We start from the raw sequence: 24,375 nt of genomic DNA, 5'->3' as shown, positions 1-24,375 counted from the left end.
GTCGACAAGCAATGGCACTAATTTAGCAGACAATAAAGTTTTGTAATCAAATGGCCAGAAAAGCTTTCGGTAACGTTGGTTGAGAGACCTGGTTGCCAAACGTGTGCCCCTCCTTAGAATGATGCCATGAGATCTTTTCATCCAAAGTAAGTAGAAGATTTGTGGCGGAGAAGCCATTTGGCCCATTGTGTCCATTCTGGACAAAATAATGGCTTCTCATTCTAATCCACCATTAGTTCTGCAGTCTTCTTAATGATTCTTAATTTGTATTTTTCATCTCTGATTTTCTTTGTTAAGCCAACCGTATTGGTTGGTCTGGAGTCACACATTGGCCAGAGATGGATTCGATCAACTGATCCTTCCATCAATTATTTCAAATCTGTGCTCATTGTTTTTTTTTAAATTGAATTGATTGCAAAGTACAGAGTACCTATGGATAGATGTTAAAATTCTCAAAGATACACTACACTTAAAATCACCAATGCCTGAAGAGGGCGCACAAAATCAGTGAACCGGTGCGGTCCGTAAATGGTTATATGGTTATATGGTTTATTGCCATGTGCACTGAGACATTGTAAAAAAAAACTTCGACTTTGCTTGATGTGCTTTCCAGGCAAGTCAACCTGCAGTGAAATGCAACTTCCCTACAGCCTCAATGAAGGTTCCAAAACTACTGAGTGACCTGTTGAGTTTCTCTAGCACCTTTGTGTATTGCACTCAGCAGACTTTCTTGTTTAACAACATCATTGTATCTCTCCTTTGCATTTTCTCCAGTTCAAACAAATTTTTCCTGTAAAGTGGTGGTCAAAACAGTACAGAGTGAATGCTCAAGCTATGGCATTGTATAGAACTCTGGCACGGATTCTTTTGTCTTTGTTTAGTAATAAAGGAAAGCAATAATATTAAAGCTTTTTAATCACCTTGTTCACCTGTCAGCTACACTTAAGGATTAAATGCACAAAGTCCCTTTGTTTTCCACAATTCTCTGTCCTTCTCTGTTATTTTGCCTTATCAAATGCATTGTTCTGCATTTTGCTCATTGGCTTCGATTTGCTTCTTGTCTGTTCACTGGCGTCCAATATCCTCTAACTCACTCTCATCACAGTGCAAATTTTTTTATTACACTCCTTTATCAATACCACCTACACAACCAAGCTCATTTACAGTGTGAGCTGCAAGAATCTGAGTACTCAAAACATTTTCCAGGATCGGTCACCCATTAAGATGTCCAATCCAGAGTCTCCAGACAGTTTGGGTCCAGCTACCCTTGCAGATTAAAAGAACGAGGAGTGACCTTAGTGAGCATATGGGATCCCAAGAAGGCAAGGCAAGATAGTTTTCACAAATGGGACAATCGTGAACAAGGGGCACAAAATTACAAAATAAAGGGCCTGTCATTTAAAACTGAGGTGCTTCCAAATATTTTATCTCTTAGGGGAGTGGAACTCCGAAATTAATTGCCTTAGTGATTGGTGGAGGCCAGGTTATTTCTATTTAATGTGGAAATAGATAAATATTTGATAGACTAGGGAATTGAGGATTACAGTGAATGGCTCAGAAGAAGAGTTGAGGCCTCATAGATCAGCTATGATCATATAGATTGGCAGGGCAGGCTTGAGGGCGGGGTGTCCATTTCTACTTCTCTTTTCATGATATCGAGGACATGTTCTTGTTTTTTTCCTCAGCTCCCTGCCATTGTTGAATTTCTGGACAAAAGTTGCTCCTCTCCATTGGATTCCGTGAGCTTTTCCTTTCTTTGACCTTTCTGCCATTTGAGACCTTGTCAAATGCACTGACTTCATTCATTGGCTCTCCTTGTTCAGTCCTCAGTCATGTTAGTCAAATGCAACCTTCCCTTAATAAATTGGTGGTGAATATTCTTGACCAATTTGTGCCTTTTTAAATGAAGGTTCACACAATCCTTCACATCTGGTTTTATTGTTCCTTTTGAAAGCCAGCACTTCCTCAGAAGTACTATGAAGCTTCTGGAGGAAGTGAAGGAGGCCGCTGAATAAATTCTAACACATTAAATTTAAATTTAGACATACAGCACGGTAACATGCTATTTCGGCCCACGAGTCCATGCCGCCCAATTTTACACAACCTACACCCCGGAACATTTTGAATGGTGGGAGGAAACCAGAGCCCCCCCAAAAAAACCCACGCAGGCTCGGGGAGAACGTACAAACTCCTTACAGACAGCACAGGATTTGAACCCCAGTCCTGTTCGATGGCACCGAAAAGGCGTTGCGCTGGGGCGACCCTACCACTATGTCAACCGTGCTGCACTTGCAGTGGAATTAAATCAGTCATCAATTTTGTATAAGACACGGGTAATAAATTCTATTTATCAAAATATCTTGTATTTCCACAACAATAATTGTTCCATGCTGACTATACATCAGAGGTGTACAAGTAAATAGAGGTTATTAGAAATAAATTGCCATAATCAATTAAAGGACATTACAAAAGTCCCCCTCGCACTTATCATACCCTTATCCTCACCCACCAGGTATATGACAATCATTTGTCCATGCAGCAGGTTCCTGTATTCTGCTGTAGATCAGCCATCACATTTATCTATAAAGGTGCATGATCTCAATCTAAATGCTTTTTGCTAAATAATTCATGAATTTGCATGGAGGAGATCGAGCCAAGCCCACATCATAAAGTGAGCTATCACTCCAGTGTATGAACACAGGTTAAAATCATTTAACGGGAGTGCAAAATAAAAACATAAAATGCTGGAAAAACGTAACCTCTTAGAATATGGCAGGTCATATCGCAGATGCCTCACTTGCTGAGTGGTTTTGGAATTTTCTATATTTATTTATCATTTCCAGTATCTGCCAGCTTTTTTTATATTTTCAGGAACTGAAGAATTATGTCAACTGTCCCATATAAATTTAAAATATGCAGTGAAATTCCCAGTCTCAGGCATTCAAGCAATTGAAAACCCAAGCAAAAAAAGAGGAAATAAATAAATTCATTAATTAATAACGTTAAAATAAATAAAAAAATTTAATTGTCAAAGTAAATCCTCTCCGAATCAACACCCAACTCCTCGGTGAAGAGGGGAGCAAACATTCACCCGGCGGAGCACCCTGGTTGCAACCCACCCACACCAGCTGTTTGAATAAATCTGTGTTTGAATAAAATGTCGTCACCCAAGAGGAAGAGCCGGCCAATGCCGCTCACCGCTGGGGCGACTCTCCCAAAGTCTTCCTATCCCTGCCTAATAATTTTTGCTAGTGTTAAGTATATTAATAAGGCTTTATCTGTGAACTTGGGAGAGGGGGCTTAATTATGGTTAGCACAGCAGTTAGGGTAATGCTGTTACAATGCCAGTGACTGGGATTCAAATTTAATTTCTTTTTAAGTTTGGGGAATTACTTGATTAAAGTGAGCTTCACATAATTAAGGACTACAATGCGGATTTGTTTTCAAATTAATTTTACATTTTCAACTGTCGCTATTCTTAATTCAGATGTGTTATTTCGGCATTGTGAGAGTGTATCTCAGGCAATTGGCAAGTTTTGTGTATCTGTCCGCAGTCACTGCAGGTGCCAGATTCTGGGGATTTTACTGTAATAGACTAAAGCTACCAATCTCAAAATACAAACCAATATCTTGTTTTACTCACTTTTAGCTCTCTCTCTCCTCTGCGGCAAAAATACATGGTTCAAAAGATATTTGGTGGGGGGGGGGGCATAGTCTAATTGGCACTTGAGTGGAGTAGTAAGAAAGTGCTGCATTTTAAATTGAAATCCCTTTGGCTCTCATATGGCCACAGATGATTCCAGTCACTGCGTGAAGGGGAATAAGCAAGCTTCTCTGATGTCCTGACTAACTTTGAAGTTTAATAAACTAAAGTGCGAATTCATGAAAATAGTATTAGATAATCCCCGATTGACATTAAGCAATGAACATACTTTCACTCATTTAATTAAAAGTTAAAAAAAAAACACAGACACTGGGTATCTGAAATAAAAACAGAAAATACTGGAAATATCTGTGGAGAAAGAAACAGAGTATTGATCCTCACAGATTATAATAGGCAACCTAATGAGCTTCTCCACTGACTGGTTGTTTGATCACTGGACAATATCACTTCATCCACTTGCTAGTGGAAAGGAAGAGAACATTGTAAAGGTGGCTAAAAAACTGTTAAAGAAAGCTGCGTTATCACAAGCAGACCTCATTCTTCAGCATCCTAGCCTTTGACAATAGCTCAGACCAAGGGAGATGAGCATTCCTGAGAAGAGACAACAGGCAGCTCAACAAATGTAGGATAATTGGAGCTGGCCAAAAGAAAATGGACTCACTCCTGCAGAGATGCTGAAAACCTTCAGCAAAAGGAAAAGAGGCATGGACTATTTTCTAAATGGGGGAAAATTTAGAAAGCAGAGGTCCAAAGGGACTTGAGAGTCCTAGTGCAGGATTCCCTAAAGATTCTCTTGAAGGATGAGTTGCCAGAGGAGGTGATGGAGGCAGGTACAATCACAACATTTAACATGACAGGGTCTTGAATCACCTTGGAATATTATGGACCTAATGCAGACAAATGGGATTAATATTGATAAGTACAGTAGTTGACAAGGGCAGAGAGGGCCAAATGGCTTGTTTCTGTCATGCAAGACTATCACTTGAGGACATTAGTATCAGATTTAGAAGGTCAACCCATTAACCCAAGAATCTGGAAGATATTGCATTAAAGTGCACAGGGATGGAGAAATATTTTTGAATATTTATTTTTTCACTTTTTTGAGTTGTTAAAGAAAGAAGGCAACATAAGTAGTATCACACTAGAAGAACCTTTATGGATTTTACCATGTGACCTATTTTTAAACTGGTGTGATTACAAATGTTATGGCATTCAGACGTACAAATCTGGCTTTCCGTGTGATAGCAGGCACGCAAGAAGATGCTCTCTCTCTTTTTCTATGACTGTTTTAATGAAGGAAATTTTCCATTAAAATTACTGAACATATTCCAGTACCTTAAGTGAATGAGTTAAAGAAGTTGTAACATTCTATGGAAGTTAGAGTGGCCCTATAATGAAAGCTCAGGTCCTCTGCGGTCAACAGTGTCTCTGATATCTTTTGTTTTTATTTCAGATTTCCAGCAACCTTTCAGACATAGACATACACATTCGGCACGGTAACAGACCATTTCGGTCCACGAGTCCATGCCGCCCAATTTACACCCCGTTAACCTACAACCCCGGTACATTTTTGAACGGTGGGAGGAAACCAGAACCCCTGGAGAGAAACCACACAGAACGTACAAACTGTCCTTACAGACAGCATGGGACTTGAACCCCGGTCTGGTCCTGTAAAGGCGTTGCACTAACTGCTGCACCAACATTTCTAGCTGTGCATTCTTTTGTCTCTGGCAGTCCAGGTTGCAGGAATATTGATTAAGTTAACAATCTTTGAGCAGAGTAAAAGAAAACCTTCTTTCCTCAGACCTTACGAAGTTATGGAATTGTAGAGCAGTTGTGGAAGTAATCGTGCTAAGCATCTCAGATTTGGGTGGTCAGGTAAGTGCAGAAATGAGGGAGGAATAAAATGGGACTAGTGTACATGGATGATATGTATAACTGGGAATAGAATGTCTGTGGCATCAAAGATGATAAAGGAAAATAGTGAAATACAACATAAAACATTACAGCACAGCACAGGCCCATCAGTTCATGATGTCATGGTAATCTCTGAAAACCCACTCCACAACAATCTAATTCTTCCCTACCTGATACTCATAACCCTATATTTTTTCTTATATCCACATGCCTACCTAAGAGTCTTTTAATTGTCCCTATAGTACCAACACCCACCACACTCTGTACAAAAAATCTCATCTCTCTTATCTCTTAAACTTCCCTCCACTCACCCTAAACAGATGTCCTCTGGTACTTTCTCTTGTCACCCTGGGAAAACAATCCTGGCTGTCATTCTATCTATTCCTCTCATAATCTTATATTTCTCTTTTAATTCATCTCTCATTTTCCTTTGATCCAAAGAGAAACACCCTGTCTCTTGTCAACTTGCTTCACAAGACATGTTCTTAAATCCAGGCAACATCCTGATAAATCTCATCTGGACTTTTTCTAAAGCATCTGCATCCTCCTGTAATGCGGTGACCAGAACTGAACACAATTCTCCAAGTGTAGTCTACCAGTTTTATAGAGCTGCAACATTATATTACAGCTCTTGAACTCAATCTCCTGATTAATGTAGGCCTGCACACCACACACCTTCTAAACCACCCTATCAACTTACATGGCAAGCTTGAGTATCTATTGATTTGAACCCTAAGTGCTCTCTGTTCCTCCACACTATTCGTGCCATTAACCACATACACAGCCTTCAAGTTCAACCGTCCAAAGTGTATCACTGATCAGGATTGAACTCCATCTGTCACTTCTCTGCTCAACTCTGCATTCTGTCTAAATCTTGTTGTAACCTACGATAACCTTCTACACTATCCACAACATCTCCAACCTTTGCATCATCTGTAATTTGATACAGTATTTTGTTCCTTTTTAGGGCAAAAGGTTGACCCACAAAAGATTTGGGGTAAGGTTTCAGTTTTGGCAAAGCATATAAGGATTTCTGTTCCCACTGCACTTTTGCTGGAAGAATGCTTTGGGAAGATTGTTATTCTGTTTTCTGAGAATTAGCTTGTACCCTTTGGGGCCCTATTACATGTCATAAAGATTACTATAAATATAAAGGCAATGTATTTTAACCACGAGAACTCCTTTGTACTTTAATTTATTGTAGCTCTATTTGTTTCCTTTGCCATCCTTCCCTTTCCAGTTGCCATGTCGTCACTATAAATGTCTGCTTCACTTCAGCTAATAATAATTTCTCAGCTTTAGTAAATTGCTTCAAACATAACTTTGGGCTACGAGCGGCGAACAATCTCTCAAATGATGCCATTTGGGCAAAACATGACTAGAGTTCATGTGGCAGCAAATTAATTGCAAAACTACATTAAAAAATAAATGAAAACATGCTTTCAACTTTCCATATCAGCTCTTTGTCAGCTCAGCTCTGCAGAGTGTTCCCTGACAGCTGCACCACGCACCAACTTCATGCAAAGTGGCTTTTTTGAAAGGGCGTGCAAAAGGTTTCTTGAGATCTCAAGGTTCTGGATCCTTTTTGTCCAGAAATTGCAAGTTCACAGAGCTTGCAGAATCACTTTGCTTAAAAAAAAATACCCCATCACTCTGCGGTGAAATGAAGATAACTTCTAAACTCTGACCAGTTTTTAGCCTCACCATAGTAAATCTTGCCAAAATCAAATTAATTGCAACCTCACAGTGAGGCCCTCCTTTGACATTAATCATGCCACTGAATTTGCTGGGTTGAAGATGTTAATGCAAATTAATCTCACTGCAGGCTGTTGAGGCTGGCAACTCCTGTCGTAAGTATCGAGGAAAGGAGTCATGGTGCCTTCCCCAGTGTCAGTATAAACAGCAACTGGGCATTGACTAGGAAACAGTGGTGAGAGGAGGATGAGGGCACACACTGACAGCACTAATATGGAGATCATCACGTTCCCATGACTAAATCGCCTTGGATTATACTCACTTGAATTCCAAAGAACAAGAGGAGATCTGATAGAAACATATAAAATTAGGACAGAGGCAGGAAAATGGTTTTCACCGGTAGGTGACACCAGAACTAGGGGACCCACAGCCTCAAGATTCAGGGGAGTAGATTTAAGACAGAGATGAGAAAAAAACTGTTTTTCCCAGAGAGTCATGAACCTGTGGAATTCTCTGCCCAGGGAAGCGGTGGAGGCTTCTTCATTAAGCATATTTAAGGTTCAGTTAGATAGATTTTTTTGCATAAAAAAAAGGAATTAAGGGATGGGGGAAAAGGTAGGCAGATGGAGTTGAGTCGATGATCAGATCAGACATGATCTTATTGTATGGTGGAGCAGGATGGCTGACTCCTGCTCCTAGTTCTTATGTTCTTATCATCAAAGACCTGACCTGGTCCAACCATAACACTGCATAAACATCATGATTAAACTGTGGCTCAGACCAGATGGGCTGAATAGTTTATTTCTAGTCAAGTTTATTGTCATCTGATTATATAAGTACAACCTGACGAAACAGCGTTCTCCTGTTCTTGGAACATGTAAACACACAACCAGACATAAAACACATACATATGCAGGACAATTATTTCAGTTATACAATAAATAAATAAATAAATAAATGTTGTTTCATGAATATGAGAGTCTCAGATGTTTAGTGTGAGCAGTTCTTTTGGATCATTCAACATTCTCACTGCCCGTGGGGAAAAAACTGTTCCTCGGCCAGGTGGTGCTTATACACCCTACAACTCTTTCCTGATGGGAGCAAGTGAAAGATGGTGTGTGCAGGGTGGAAGGGGTCCTCAATGAATTTGCGCACCCTCTTCAGACAACAATCTTGGTAGATCATGTCATTAAAGGGGAGGCTCCTGTACCTTAAGGTCTAAAGATATTTGGCATTAGTGAGGGTAGAAATAGGAGGATGTGGAGGATGAATGCGTGGCTAAAGAGATGGTGCAGGGGGAAAGGGATAAGATTTCTGGATCATTGGGATCTCTTCTGAGGAAGGTCGGACCTGTACAAAAGGGATGGACTCCACTTGAACTGGAGGGGGACCAATGTGCTGGCAAGCAGATTTGCTAGAACTGTGGGGGAAGGTTTAAACTAGTTTGGCAGGGGGGTGGGGAACAGAGTGTGAGAGCAGAGTCAAGGGAGCATGGCCACCTAGATAAGAATAAAAATGATAACAAAGGTAGGATGGAGATTAGGGTAGAAGGTAGAAAAGAGAATATATGTGAGGGTCATTCTCTGAATTGCATATATTTTAATGCAAGAAGCATAGTGAACAAGGTAGATGAGCTTAGAGCATGGACAGATACTTGGGGTCACGATATTGTGGCAATTAGTGAGACCTGGCTACAAGAGGGGCAGGACTGGCAACTTAACGTTCCAGGATACATTAGATGTGATAGATCAGGGGGTAAAAAAGGGGGAGGAGTTGCTCTGCTTGTTAAGGAGGACATTACTGCCGTGAGGTGGCAAGATGGTTGGGAGGGATCGTCCAGTGAGGCTGTTTGGGTGGAATTGAGGGGTGAAGGAGGCATAAGGGTGCTAATAGGGGTGTATTACAGACCACCAAATGGGTCAAGAAAACTAGAGGAACAAATGTGTAGAGAGATTACGTATATGTGTGAGAATCATAAGGTAGTGATCATGGGAGATTTTAACTTCCCTCACATTGATTGGGATACCCATACAGTTAGAGGGCTGGATGGGCTAGAGTTCGTTAAATGTGTTCAAGATTGTTTTCTGAATCAATTAGTAGAAGAACCGACTCGGGACAGTGTAATACTGGATCTCCTGTTAGGGAACGAGCTAGGTCAGGTATCAGACATTAATGTTGGAGATCCAATTGGGTCTAGTGATCATAATTCTGTTAGTTTTAAGGTAGTTTTAGGGAGGAGCAAGGAGGGGCCTAAAGTTGAGGGTCTGGATTGGAGAAGAGCAAATTTCGAAGGAATAAGAAGGGATTTGGGGAGTATTGAGTGGGACAGGATATTTTCAGGTGAGGGTGTAAATGAGAAATGGAGGATATTCAAAAAAGAAATTTTGAGGGTACAGAGTAGTTATGTCCCAGTGAGGATCAAAGGAAAGGCTGGAAGTCATAGGGAAGATTGGTTTTTGAGAAATATTGGAAATTTGGTTAGGAGAAAAAGGGAGGTGTACAAGAGGTATAAAGAACAAGGAGCTGACAATTTGAAGGAGGACTACAAGGAGTGTAGAAGGAATTAGAAAGGCCAAAAAAAGGCACGAAGATGCTTTGGCAGACAGAGTAAAAATAAATCCAAAGGGTTTCTATAAGTACATTAAAAATAAAAGATTAGTGAGGGATAAAATTGGACCCCTTGTAGATAGTGAGGGTAGGCTGAGTGAGAAGTCAGAGGAAATGGGGGAAATTTTGAATGATTTCTTTGCCTCAGTATTCACTAGGGAAAAAAATATTGAACCAGTTGAGGTAAAGAAAAATAGTGGGGAGGTAATGAAGCATATAAGGATAACCGAGGAGGTAGTGATGGCTGTGTTGAAAAAGATAAAGGTGGATAAATCTCCGGGACCGGACAAAATATTCCCAAGGACACTCAGGGAAGCTAGTGGACAGATAGTGGGCCATTAACAGAGATATTTAGGATGTCACTAGCCATGGGGGTAGTGCCAAAGGATTGGAGGGTGGTGCATGTGGTTCCGCTCTTTAAGAAAAGGTCTAAATGTAAACCTGGGAATTATAGGCCCGTGAGTCTGACGTCTGTGGTGGGCATGTTGATGGAAAGTGTTCTGAGGGATGGTATTTACAATTATTTGGAGGTACAGGGATTGCTAGGGAGTAATCAGCATGGTTTTGTCAGGGGTAAATCATGCTTGACAAACCTGATTGAGTTTTTCGAGGGGGTTTACAAAAAAGTTTGATGAAGGGAAAGCTGTGGATGTTGTCTATTTAGACTTTAGTTAAGCTTTTGACAAAGTTCCCCACAGGAGGTTAGGAAAAAAGGTGGAAGCATTAGGTATAAATGAGGAGGTAGTGAAATGGATTCAGCAATGGTTGGATGGGAGGTGTCAGAGAGTAGTGGTAGAAAATTGTTTGTCCAATTGGAGGCCGGTGACTAGTGGAGTTCCTCAGGGTTCGGTCCTGGGTCCACTATTGTTTGTTATATATATTAACGATCTGGAAGTAGGGGTGGATAATTGGATACAAAGATTGGTGGTGTTGTGGACAGTGAGGAAGATTACCATAGATTAAGGTGATTTAAGAAGGCTGGAGGTGTGGGCTGAGAAATGGCTGATGGAATTTAATACAGATAAGTGTGAGGTGTTACATTTTGGAAAGGCAAATCTAAATAGGTCATATGCATTAAATGGTAGGCTATTGAGATGTGCAGAGCAACAAAGGGATTTAGGAGTTATGGTAAATAGTATCCTCAAGGCTGATACTCAGGTAGATGGTGTGGTGAAGAAGGCATTTGGAATGTTGGCCTTCATAAATCGGAGTATTGAATTCAAGAGTAGGGAGGTTATGATGAAATCGTACAAGGCATTGGTGAGGCCAAATTTGGAGTACTGTGTACAGTTTTGGTCACCAAATTATAGGAAAAATATAAACAAAATAGAGAGAGTGCAGAGAAGGTTCACGAGAATGTTGACAGGATTTCAAGGTTTGAGTTACAGGGAAAGGTTGTGCAGACTGGGGCTTTTTTCTCTGGAGCGTAGAAGATTGAGAGGGGATTTGATAGAGGTGTTTAAGATTTTAAAAGGGACATACAGAGTATACATGGATAGGCTTTTTCAATTAAGAGTGGGGGAGATTCAAACTAGAGGGCATGGTTTAAGATTGAAGGGGGAAAATTATAAGGGGAACATGAGGGGAAATTTCTTTACGCAAAGGGGGTGGGAATGTGGAATGAGCTTCGACAGACGTGGTCGAGGCGGGATCATTGGTTACATTTAAGGAAAGACTAGATAGTTACATGGATAGGAGGGGACTGGAGGGGTATGGACCAGGTGCTGGTCAGTGGGACTAGGAGGGTGGGGATTTGTTACGGCATGGACTAGTAGGGCCGAACTGGCCTGTTCTGTGCTGTAAGTGGTTATATGGTTATATGTCCCCAGCATCTCTTACCAATTTTCATAGATGCACTATAGCTAGTATCCCTGTCTGGATGCATCACAGTTTGGTTGACAACTGCTTTGCAAAGTCCACAAGAAACTGCATAAATTCGTAAATGCAGTTCAGGCTATTGTGTAAACAAATTTCCCCGCCAGTGGCTCCATATGTGCTTTCCACAGCCTTGGGAAAAATGCCAACAAATTAAAGGACCATCCCACCCTGGACATACTCTCTCCTGCCCTAATGTAGTTCTGTCAGGAAGAAAAGCATGAGCTTGAAAACATGAACCTGCTGCGATCAGACTCTTGAGTGGACCTCACATTGGTAAAATATGATCCCCTGCACTGTTTCTATATCCTGCACTTTTTCCTATCAGCATTAGACCAGGCACTTTTACTGTAATAGAAACTTTCGTTTCTATTATTGTTCTACTTGCTACACTTAATTATGAGTAGACTTGGATATATACCACTCAAAATTGTACACGTGACAGTAAAAATATAATTCAATTCCATTCAATTGTGTAACTACAACTGCAAGTTTAGGGATATTAAAAATCCTTTTTGTTCATGACTTCAAAGTCAAATGGAACCAGAAGGGTGAAGATGGAATTTATCCATCACTCAATCACCCATTTCATTACAGCAAAGAAATCTCTCTTTCTTATCTGAATCGTAATTTCATCAAAGTTAAAGAATCTTTAGCACATTGCTTTTCCAATGATTTTTTAAAATTTTGTTTCCAAATACAACGGTCTACTTTATCCTCTTTTTCAATTCATTCCTTTTAACAGGTTTCTAATTTTGTGACTCTTGTGCTCTCTTAAATCATACATCCATTTCCTCTCTTTATTTCTTTTTTTGGGCCTCAGTCACTCGAATTTTATCTCTGTCATTTGGTCCATTTTACTTATTTTATTGACTACCAACACAGACTCTTCAGATACGGCATTACCACTGCAGGGCCATCTTCACTTCATGAAAAGATAAATTTGCATCATTGCAGCAGATCCTGGACTTCTCTGCGTTATTGACTAATATATTCAAAGTTCAAAGTTCAGATTTATTGTCAGAGTACATGTATGACATCACATACAACCCTGAGATTCTTTTTCCTGCAGGTGAGGCAGAATTTCTACTTATCAGTTGTGCAAAAAATTGCACTCAAGAAAAAATATGTAAGTAAAAGAGAGAGATGTTAACAACCAAAGAAGTGTAAACAAACTGACTGTGCAATACAGAAAATAAATATTAGATAATAATGTGAGTATCTGAGTTTCAGAATCAGAATTTATTGTCATGAGCAAGTCATGAAATTCGATGTTTTGCGGCAGCGTCACAGTGTAAACATTTATATTATAATCATCTTACAACATTACTATAAAAAATAAAAATAAAAGTGCATGAAAAGTAAGGCCGTGTCTTTGGGTCATTGATTATTCAGGAATCTGATGGCAGCGGGGAAGAAGCTGTCCTCGTGTTCCTGAGAGTTCGTTTTTAGGCTCCTGTACCTTTTTCACAAATGGTAGCAGAGTGAAGAGGGCATGGCCTGGATACTGGGGGGTCCTTGAGGATTGAGGCTGTTTTTTTTAAGACATGTTTGTGGTTTAAGAGTCTGATGCTGGCGGGGTGGCCACTGTTCCTGAACTTGGCGGTACAAGTACCTATACCTCTTTCCTGATGGCAGCAGCGAAAACAGAGCATGTCTTGGGTGGTGTGGATGCTTTATGATTGCTGCTGCTCTCCTACGGCAGCATTCCATGTATATTTCCTCGCTGGTGGGGAGAGTTTTGCATGTGATGTACTGGGCTGCATCCACTATCTTTTGCAGGGGTTTTCACTCAGAGTTATTGGTGCCCCCACACCGGGCTGTGATACAGCCGGTCAGCACATTTTCCCCAACACATCTGCAGAAGTTTTCCAAGGTTTTTGATGTCATACCAAACTTCTGCAAACTCTTGAGAAAATAGGGGCGTTCATGTACTTTCTTTGTGATGACATTTGTGTGCAATATATTCCCTTCTTTATCCATTGATTTAATAGAAGTGTAAGTTTGGGGTCCTGAAATTCACTGTCATTACTGCGTTTATCTGCCTTAACCTTTGTTGGGGACTGGTGGAATTTATTCCAATTCAAGTTCAAGTTTATTATCATCCAATGTACACATAAAACTTGACAAAACAGTGGTTCTCCAGACCACGCACAAAAACAAACAGTTCCTGGCACACAAAAATCACATAAATATTCAAAATAAATATATACACTGAACATATAAATTTTTGGGATGATTCATGGTTACAGGATATAATTCATCAGTCTCACAGCCCTTGGGAAGAAGTTATTCCCTGACCTGGAAATCTCCAACTTGTCCTCGTCTTACTTCTAATAGGATAGTTAAAAGACCAGTCTTCCAGCATGTGCAGTATTTTTGTTTACCTTAGTTATTGAATCCTTTTGGAATTTTAGGCTCACAAGTTTTTACACAGTCGAGTGGAATAGTTATAAACATAGTAATGGTAAAGGACTGTCAGAGACTAAGCGACCATGTAAAAAAAATATGACTGAGTGTATCCTCAGATCATTTTGCAGATTCAATAGTAACTTTTAAAAGGCTTCTAGATCAGAAAGAGGCAGGAAAGTTGAGAGACTGGGGACAGAACCTCAAGATTCCAGAGAGTAGATTTAGGATGAACTGTGCTTCCCAGAGAGTGGTGAATCTGTGGCAGACTCTGCTTAAGGATGAAGTTGAGGCTACCTCATTAAATCTATCAAAGGAATTCAGGGTTATGGGGAAAAGGCAGGAAGGTGAAGATGAGTCCACAGCCAGATGAATGGTGGACCAGGCTTGACGGGCCTAATAGATGACTCCTGCTCCTATTTCTTATGTGCTTATGTTACAGACAGATGAACATGAAGAGGATGGATGGATATTTACCAAACGGGCGTAGAAAATTTTTAATTTGATTTAGGCACAAGGGTCATGGGCTGAAGGGCCTGTTCCTGTGCTGTACTATGCTATGCCCTGTGGTAGAAATGAGCAAGAGCGAGGCACTTTGTAGTCAGGTGAGATGGAAAACTAAAGGGCAGAAGTTTTGGCTATGATTGCTCATGCTGGATGTGAGTGAGGTACACGATGAACTTAATGCAGTTGGCAGTTCAGTAAGTTCTGAGCATCTTGATTTTTATAAGGGAAAATGCCAGCATTTCTCAGAAAATCTGGGCTACTATCTCATCCAAAGATCAGCATTTTGAGCGATGCTGTGTAACTACCAAGATTCAAGATCCTTTATTGTTAGGTAATAAAGACAGCGTAATAGTACCCGAATTTCTTTTCATCTGCCATAAGGCAGACAGGTTCACCATCAGAAGAAATTGCCTGAAAGGTCTCTTACAATCTGAGAAAGAGAAGCAAAGGTGAGTTCCCTCAGATTCCCAGAGTGTATGTGTATTCGCCTCCAGTGCGGCCGCACCTTCCAGAACCACACAGAGTCCAGTTTCACTACATTCTTTGGACTAATGGTCAACCAAATGTGAATATTAATAATTTATTTTATTTTCTCTTCCTGTTATTAGCTTAATTATGCTTAATTTACATCAGCATGTAACTGAGAAGCTACAGCAAGTAAGATGTTCATTGAGTTATATTGTATTGTACTTATGACAGTAAACTCTCATTCATCCATTCACTGGAATATGTGGTTGATTTTTGGGGTCAAGTCCTTGGAGTGTGACTTCAGCCGACAGTGCTCTGATTCAGAACTGAGATTATTATCAAATGAAATTAAAATATGGGTGGTAAAAAGAGGCCTGATTGTGTTTGAAAGGTGAGATGACGTGTTTAGGGAAAGAGATCGTAAATGTGAACAAAGAAATCCGTATGCCTGTGCATGGTTCTATGTATGTCTGTCTGAAAGACACAGACAAGTCATAAAATGATCTTGTTAGAAGGAATGACACAAAAGCAGTGAATTCTGAAAATACTCAGCAGTTCAGGCAACACCAACAGTTTTGCCAAAAGATACCAACGTGAACTCCTTTTTTCTCTCCACAGGTGCTGACCTGCTGAGCATTTCCAGCATTCCCAGTTTTCATTTCAGTTTTCTAGAATATGGATTTCCTTGCTTATCTTATAACAGTGTTGGGAGATTTTATGATCCAAACTCGAAACTGAATGCCGTCCTTTTTGACTAGCTTGTTGCATGCGGGATCAAAGATATGATTTTTAAAAAATGTAGAGAAGGAATAAACCTCAGATCATACACTTGAGAAGCAACATAGGGTGTCTTTGAAACCCCAGCAAAAGTTCCAGGATTAGAATTACACCTAAATCTATTAATAAGCTGATTTTGGAATCCTACCAGCGGAGACTGGGCATACACTTGTTTCTGCACAGCAAATAATTACTTTTTCAACATTATTTGCTAGAAAACCCACATTAGTTAAATGGAAGGATCCTTACCCACCAACTCTACTTCAATGGCTCTCTGCTGTCATGTCATGTTTAAGTTTGGAGAAAATTAGGAGTCGGACATTTGATACATCTTTTAAATTTGAAGAAGTTTGGCGATTGTTTACTTCAACATTTCTATATAGTTTAAGAATCATAATTTTATACTGGATTCTCTTCTAGTTCCTTATGGTAAATTTGGTTTTAACCAGGAAACCCTTTGTTTTCCTACTTTACTCTCAGAATGGGCTGCCCAGTCCCTTTTTCTTTTTTTCAGATTAGTTAGAGGGATTTTGTAATAAAAATTAAGTATTTTTTAATCTCTCTTTTTTCTGTTGGTTTTACAAAAGGATAAGAATTCAATGGTTAATATATATTTGTTAAATATTAATATGTTCTTTTTCTTGCACACTTGTTAATACATGAATTCTCCTCTTGTATATACGTTCGATGTAACTCAACAGTTTGAAAAAGAGAAGCAACCTAGGACAAACACAAAAAGACTATATGCAAAAGAGCCAAGTATATTTTTAATAACAGGATTTAATGGGCACTTGGAAACACCATCACATCTTATTTTCTCTCCAAATAATACATGGTCTTACTTAGATTCCTAAACTTCACTACTTTGTTAATTTTTCTTCGCGAGACATATTCCAGCAGTTCAAGTGCCTGCTCAGTACTACCTTTTGAAAAGTGATTAGTGATTAGTCTAAGTACTAGTCTAGAGGGCTGCAAATAAAATGGAATACTTCAGCAGCCGTTGTGTTCCTTCCTCTTGCTTTACATCTGACACCAGAGTAATAAACTTGCGTGTTCCTTCATTTTTAAGGCAAATTGTTACCACCTCTTTATTTCTATGTGCCATTCTAAAGGTAGTCTTGAATTCTCCTCATCAAATTCAGTTCCTTCGTGGAACCTGTTCTACCTCTACCAATTTCTGACCTAAGCTGGTTCTCCCAATTTGGTGCTTAGCTAACCCTGGGAGTTCTTGACAAGGTCCAGCTAAAGGTTTAGAAACTCGGGGGGAGGAATGGGGTGGGGTAAGATTGCGCTCTTAAAAGTTCTTGAGAGTGATCTTGAATCACAGCTCGAGAAGTTCCAGGAAACCTTGTATTTTGTAATTCATGATCTGAACAGCAGCAGTGAATCCATTTCCCAATACTTAAGGTTATTTTTGACTATCACTAAAAATCTATTTTCTACCTCCCCAAATCATTTACTTACAGCATAATTTCTCACTCAATTCAAAATTTGTGCATACATCATTCCTAGATTGGATTTATCAAATTCTGTCCACACTAATCATCTCTTTTGCACAACTTCACTTCATTTAAAACTTGGTATTTAAGTTCATTTTCATTAATTAATTACAATTACTTCCCTTGAAATCTCTGAGTACCATTTTTTTCCCAATGCTCAACTTCCAAGCCATCAGTTTTTAGATCCACTTCCAAACCACTGTCAACTTACTTTCTACCTCGTATTAAATAAACATGCCTGACTATCAATACATTTACTTCATTGTTTGAAACTGTCTCCTCATGTACACTTGCCATGGCTCCCAGAGTTTTTACAAAAGCCTCTCAAAATCTGACCGCTGGAAGTGTCCATCTAACATACCGTTTACATTATCTGTGCTAATGTTGATTCCCTCTTGTGGTTTTAACAAATAACCTCCACATTTACTCAAAAGATTCTACTCTGTACAGTAGCACATTTTATTTTTAAAACAGTAAATATGAGGAAAAATTACCAAGTGCCAGAAATGTTTTTATCTCGGTTTAATCTCTCGTAGAAAACACTTCTTCTCTGATAGCATACATAAATGTATAATACTTTAAAATGTATAATACTTTAAAAATATGCAAAAAAAGATTATAAACTATCTATGTTCTCTTAAAGTCAGTGCTGGAACTAACGGAATTGCAAATAACATCCATGATAGATTTACTTTAAATTATTATTTAATACAGGACTTTTACTGAAGGAGTCCAGTTTTACTGCCAACATTATACATAACTCATGTAACGATCAATATGTCTAACATTGAAATTCATGTAATAGCTGGTAAAGTAAGTATTGGAGTACTTTATATTTTAATTTATTCCAAACTTTCTTCTTAAGTTTACTTCTAAAAACATGCTTGATTTGTTTCACTGAGGAATGAGGACCCAGATTATAGAGAGAATTTCACTTTGGAATTTTAAAGTAGGTTGAAATATTAATAACATTTCATAAACAGTCCTTTAAAAACTTTTCTTACCAAGTGCACACCAGGAGAACTGCGGTCGACTTCAGTGAGAGTAGTTGGTTCCCTCTGTAATTCAGATGTTTCAGTGATGTGACCCAGTGCATCGATTCGGACTAGCCTTTGGCCAGCTTTGAGGAACTCAGGGATGATTTAGAAGCATCTGACGTCATTCCTTTCTTTCACTTGAAGTCTGAACAGCTTTGGTTAAATGCTGTGAACTGCTTACAACCCACGACTCTCTGGGGCTGTGGGATTAACTCAAATAAAAAACCCTTAAATTAGTGAAATGTGTAAAAGGGGAAAAGTGCGATTAACAACTTTTTAATCAAAAGGAGTAACATTATAAACTGTACATACATTGTTCACACAAATGGAGCACAAAACTTTGGGCATAAGTTGTAAAAAAACAATCATCTTGGTAGTTCAGATTTCCATTACGTGCAGAATTATATCCTTGAATTACTGTGCACAGAAGTGAATAATAAATAAATTCTGGATTTAACTATAACATCACATTTCATTGTTAAAAAGAGGGAAGACATTTTAAAATGTATTATTTTTATAGATTTATGCCACAGAAACCATGTCACCATCTGTTTTCAAGATAGTCACTTTTCTCAGCCATTCTTTTACAGGTTTTCTCATTTAACTTTAGGATCCTAATTTTTTTTTTAGACAGACAGCATGGTAACAGGCCCTTCTGGCCCATGATCCTGTGCCATCCAATTACACCCAATTCACCTACAACCCCTGTATGGGAGGAAACCCATGCAAACATGGTGAGAATGTACAACCTCCTTACGGACAGCGCAGGACACTTTTGTGTGGTGGCCACGGGCTTTCAAAATTTGAACTTAGTGCAACATTTTAACATAGTCTGTAAATGCCAAAATGAATTCCACTTGAAAGTTGATTATAAGCAATCTGCATATCAAACCTGATTTTGAAGTGGATTGAATCATACTAAGTGGGTGCATCACAAGCTCATCCAGGTACCTTGTAGATGCAAAGATGATTGGTGCTTCTGTCAACCTTTCTGACCTTGAGTTATATTTCACTATTAGTCTTTATCCTTCCTGTAGACTCCTTCTTAAAATGTCTAATTTGTTCTAGTAACATTTTGTTCCTTTAGATACCCTGTTCCTTATCTCTGGAGACTCATAATCATGGGAGAAGAAAAGCAATGTCCACATGATATTTTTAAAATTTTGAGATTTGCAGCTTCTCTGATTTTCTGTCCATGTACCTGTCATCTTGCTCAGTCAGTTGGAGTCATTTTACAATATATTTTCTCCTCCTGGATGGCTTGCCAAATGAAACTTCTCACCAGTCTTCAAGTTGTCTCCTTCAGGTTTCCAACACTCTTAATTAATTCTTGGAAGATAATATTCAGCTCAAATTTCCAAATGTTTGTGCCCAACAGGAAGTTACTTTCAATCTGCCTGCAGATGAATCACCTCTCCTGTTCACTTAAACACAGGCTGATAGGATTTATCAGACAGTGGATGTTCTCAAAACTCAGCCTTCGTAGCTCCCTTGAAGAATTTAGAGAAACAGATTTAATCCTGTTCCCTGGTTTCTTTCTGCTCTACAGTAGCCAAAGATAGACTTCCTGCATATATGGAGATAAACAAGAGAGACTACAGATGCTAGAAAATTGGAGCAATGCACAAAATGCTGGAATATCTTATGAGGTTAGACAGTATCAATAGAAGGTCATGGAAAGTCAACCTTCAGGAATCCTGATGAGGGACTTTGGTCTGAAACGATGGCTTTCTATGCCTTTCATGGATACTACCTGAACCTTTGAGTTCCTCCAGCTTTAAAAGCAAAACACATTATGTCGGGTTTGCTGTGGAAAAATAGTAAGCAAGAAATGTTTGTGTTTTTTTGTTGGCATGCATAGAAAATACATTGTTATGTGTGGAGGGCAGAGAACAGTATCATATTTCAAGTGAAACCAACTCTCTTCACTGTATTCTGCAAACTCTTAGTTCCCCTTATCCTAATTTATGAGGTTTTATGTTTAAATAGGGTCAGCGTAAGTGTGACTAACTTATAGGAAAACAAAATAAAGATCCAGGGAAAAGAAATGTGCTTCCATTAGCAGAAAGGCTGAATACCTGGGTTGACTGTCATACAAACTAAAGGAAACATGTTGAGGGTCATCGAAACAGACACCCTCCTCGTATTGACTAAGTTGTCCACTTGAGGTAATCCCATTTGGCTGAAGGGTCCATTTCTGTTTTCTACAATATGACTCTATGACACAGATGAAAGAAAGGTCTTTACCCAGGATGGTGAATCTCAACCCAAGGGCTGTGGGGTGGGGGGGGGGGGGGGAAGCAGTCACAAAGATACTAAGGCAATCAAGGGATATGGAACTAGTCCAGGAAAGTGGCACTGGGGTAAAAAATATCAGCAGCCATGAGGGGCTGAATGGCTTACTTCTGCTATTATTTCTTATGCTCATTATTAGGCCTGTGACAGCTTGAATTCAGATATTTCCTGGCGTTATCAAGGCAGGCTGCGTCAATAATGGGAAAGGAGATGAGCCTTGTAAAGATAATTATATAAATTAAGTGGTGAGATTAGACTGACTGTTAGGACACTTTCTCTTCTCTTTGGCTTGGCTTCGCGGACGAATATTTATGGAGGGGTAATGTCCACGTCAGCTGCAGGCTCGTTTGTGGCTGACAAGTCCGATGCGCTCACATCTAAATGTCACGTTATCCAATTTATATTTGATTCCCAAAGCGTGAGCTCAGTCCCTAGTGAAGGTGAACCAGCTTTGATGGAGACAGAAGGGCAGTTTTTTCTCTCTCTGGTTTATCTGTTTCAAATTGTTGCTGGAACTCAGCCACAATCTCTCAGCTTGTTCTCAGGAGTCCTCAGTTGCCAGAGAATTGTACTAACAAAGGAAACAGGCTCAGTTTCACAGGGAAATATGAGGCAGATAAAGTCAGAGACACAGTTGACCTGTGGTTGTGAAAGCATAGCTTAGAAGTTGCGTAGGACCTGGTCTTTATTGTGGGTCAAATGACAAGCAGACAGCAAGCACTGACTATATATTATGCTGGTTGGCATAATAGCTAAGTAATAGATTCAACAGTAGTCCCGAATATACATTGCTAACAGATTGATAGCTACCTTACAGTTCAAGTTTGTCTATTTATCATCTGATTTTACCAATGCAACCTGATGAAACAGTTTTCTTTGATCCATAGTGCAAAACAGTGCAAACACACTCACAGACATAGCACACATACAGACAAGAACAGCCCAAGTATACGTATATTTAAAATAAATATTATTAATAAATTGTGGAGTCTCGGAGGTGTGGTGAATGTCTGCCAAGCTGCCTGTCTCCCCTCTGGCGAGCCTTGCTGTACTAACATTGACTGTGCATTATCTCTACTGTTAAGGACACTCCCCTTGGATATAACTGTATATGCACCTATAGTCTTTCATTATTGTACCATGAGTTTCTGCTAATAAAAGCCATGATTATTGTTTGACCACATCATCTTTGTCTACTTCATCAACTGGCACTTCAATTTTATTAGCAGAAATGGATGCAGCACTCAAGCCAGGGCGGCTGATAATCGACCAGTCTGTCCCGAGGGCCAGAGAAATTTTCAACCACTGGATTGCTTGTTTCGATTACTACATGAGTCAAAACAACGTGGTCGATGAGCGATACAGTGGGGCCACCTGAACTTTCTGCTGGATGAGGTCCCTTTTGCCGTAACGCAAGGAGCTAATATTCTGGCTATAGCCCGGGAACGTCTGACTACTTACTATGCAGCGCCATGGAATGTGGTGCTTGCTCGACACCAGTTGCTGACTAGACGCCAGAAACCCAGGGAAAGAAATGCTGCCTATGCACTGGCCCTCGACTCACTGGCAAACGAATGTGATGTCAGGGCAGTCAATGTGCAACAACACCGCAATGCCTTGAAGCTTGATGCTTTTGTCAACGGGATTGACTTCAGTTACATCCGACAGAGGCTGCTGGAGACAGAGCCCTACGACCGGGCAGTCAATCTAGCCAAAGCACTGAGAAATGCCATGCAGTCCAGTGAAATGCTAGAAACAGAAAAGGAAACTTCCAGGAATGCTAGAACTCCAAAGTAAAGAAAAGGGCAAACTCCTGAAAAATGCTACTTCTGTGATAAGAGCTGGCACCCCAGACAGAAGTGCCCGGCTCGATTTGCTACCTGCAGCTATTGTGGGAAACTCGGCCACTTTGCTAAAGCGTGTAAGGTGAAAAGTACTCCCTCTGATAAGAAGAAGAAGAGAAGCACCAAGAAAATGCATCCTGGAGCTGCAGGAATGGAAGACAACTGTGAAAAGGGGGAATCTTCAGACGAGCAGGGTGAATCGACTTCAAGTGATGGCGAGGTGAGATTCCCCTGTGATAGCTCAATTGACTCCAAAGCTTGGAGGATGTTACGGACTAGAAAGGTCGACTATGAAGGGAGAGGTGAATGGTGAGACCCTTGATTGTCTAATAGACTCGGGAAGTACTGACAGCTACATCCACGAGAGAGTTGCCAGAGCCTTAAATTTGTGGAGATATCCAGCAAACCGAAAGATATCGATGGCTTGTAGTGAACTTACAAAAACTGTACGGGACAAATGTAAAGTTACTCTAAATTTGCAGGGACATTGCCTAGCTGATGTGTGGCTCTTTATTATGCCGGAGCTCTGCGCCCCTGTGGTACTGGGGTTAGATGAACAGAATACTGTTAAATTTCGGTGGGCCACTATCCATAATTACCTTCCCCTGTGCTAGTTACTGCAGTCTGTCTGCATTAAAGATTAAAGCTCCTTCCCTTTTCAATGATTTATCCCCTGAGTGTCAGCCGATTGCCACTAAGAGCCATTCCTGCAGCAAAGAGGATCGTGAGTTTATCAAAGCTGAGACCCAGAGACTGCTTAAAGAGGGAGTAATTGAACCTAGTAAGAATCCGTGGCGGGCCCAAGTGGTAGTCGTGAAAAATCACACTAAGAAACGACTGGCTATTGACTACAGCCAGACAATCAACCGTTACACGAACCTGGATGCCTACCCCCCGCCACACATCAATGAAATGATTAATCGGATAGCGCAATGCAAAGTGTACTCCACTATCAACCTCAAAGCAGTTTATCATCAAATCCCCATTAAGAAAAGGGAATGGCCCTATATGGCTTTTGAGGCTGATGGGGGGGGGTGGTTATACCAGTTTAAAAGGGTACCTGATGTGTCCGTATTTCAGAGGGAAATGGATAAGATTGTTAGCACGTATGAGTTACAGGTACGTTTCCCTATCTGGATAATGTCACTATCTGTGGGAAAACACAGGCTGAGCACAGCAACAATTTAAAGAAATTTTTAGCAACAGCTAAAGAACTCAACCTTACATTTAACGAGGGCAAATGTGTGTTCCACGCGACAGAGCTACCCATTCTGGGCTACATTGTCCGCAAGCGCGAAATCCGCCCCAACCCGGAAAGAATGGCCCCTCTTAAGAAGTTACCACCCCCAAACTCAGCAAAAAGCCCTTAAAAGATGTATGGGATTCTTTTCCTACTACTGCAAATGGGTTCAGGACTATGCCACGATGGCACGCCCTATGTTTGACACTAAATCTTTTCCTCTCTCTCCAATGGCCTTGAAGGCTTTCGAGAGAATTAAAGCTGATATTGCCAAAGCTGTACTTTCATCCATTGACGAGGATGTCCCATTCCAAGTGGAAACTGATGCCTCAGATTGTGCCTTGGCAGAAACCCTTAATCAAAAGGGCAGACCTGTGGCATTCTTCTCCCATACGTTACATGGATCTGAGCTTAAACATCCTGCCATTGAAAAAGAAGCCCAGGCTATTATTGAAGCTGTTCTCTACTGGAGACACTTTCTAGCCAGCAAAAAAAGCAGACTGAGGCACCCAGGAGTCGGGAGATTCTTCTACTACAGAAG

General features: G+C 40.1%; 1 protein-coding gene across 1 annotated transcript in view; it reads right to left on the bottom strand.

Annotated features, from left to right (window-relative positions):
• Nucleotides 1-18,540, bottom strand: part of LOC138752818 (G-protein coupled receptor 20-like) — a 42,595-nt gene extending 24,055 nt beyond the window's left edge. The window contains exon 1 of the mRNA XM_069915450.1: nt 18,423-18,540. The gene's annotated coding sequence lies outside the window, so the exon portion shown is untranslated. The remainder of the gene's footprint in view (nt 1-18,422) is intronic.
• Nucleotides 18,541-24,375: the final 5,835 nt, after the last annotated feature.

This window comes from Narcine bancroftii, chromosome 2, assembly GCF_036971445.1.
Source record: "Narcine bancroftii isolate sNarBan1 chromosome 2, sNarBan1.hap1, whole genome shotgun sequence".
NCBI lineage: Eukaryota > Metazoa > Chordata > Chondrichthyes > Torpediniformes > Narcinidae > Narcine > Narcine bancroftii.
This window is presented reverse-complemented; position numbering and strand designations above follow the sequence as displayed.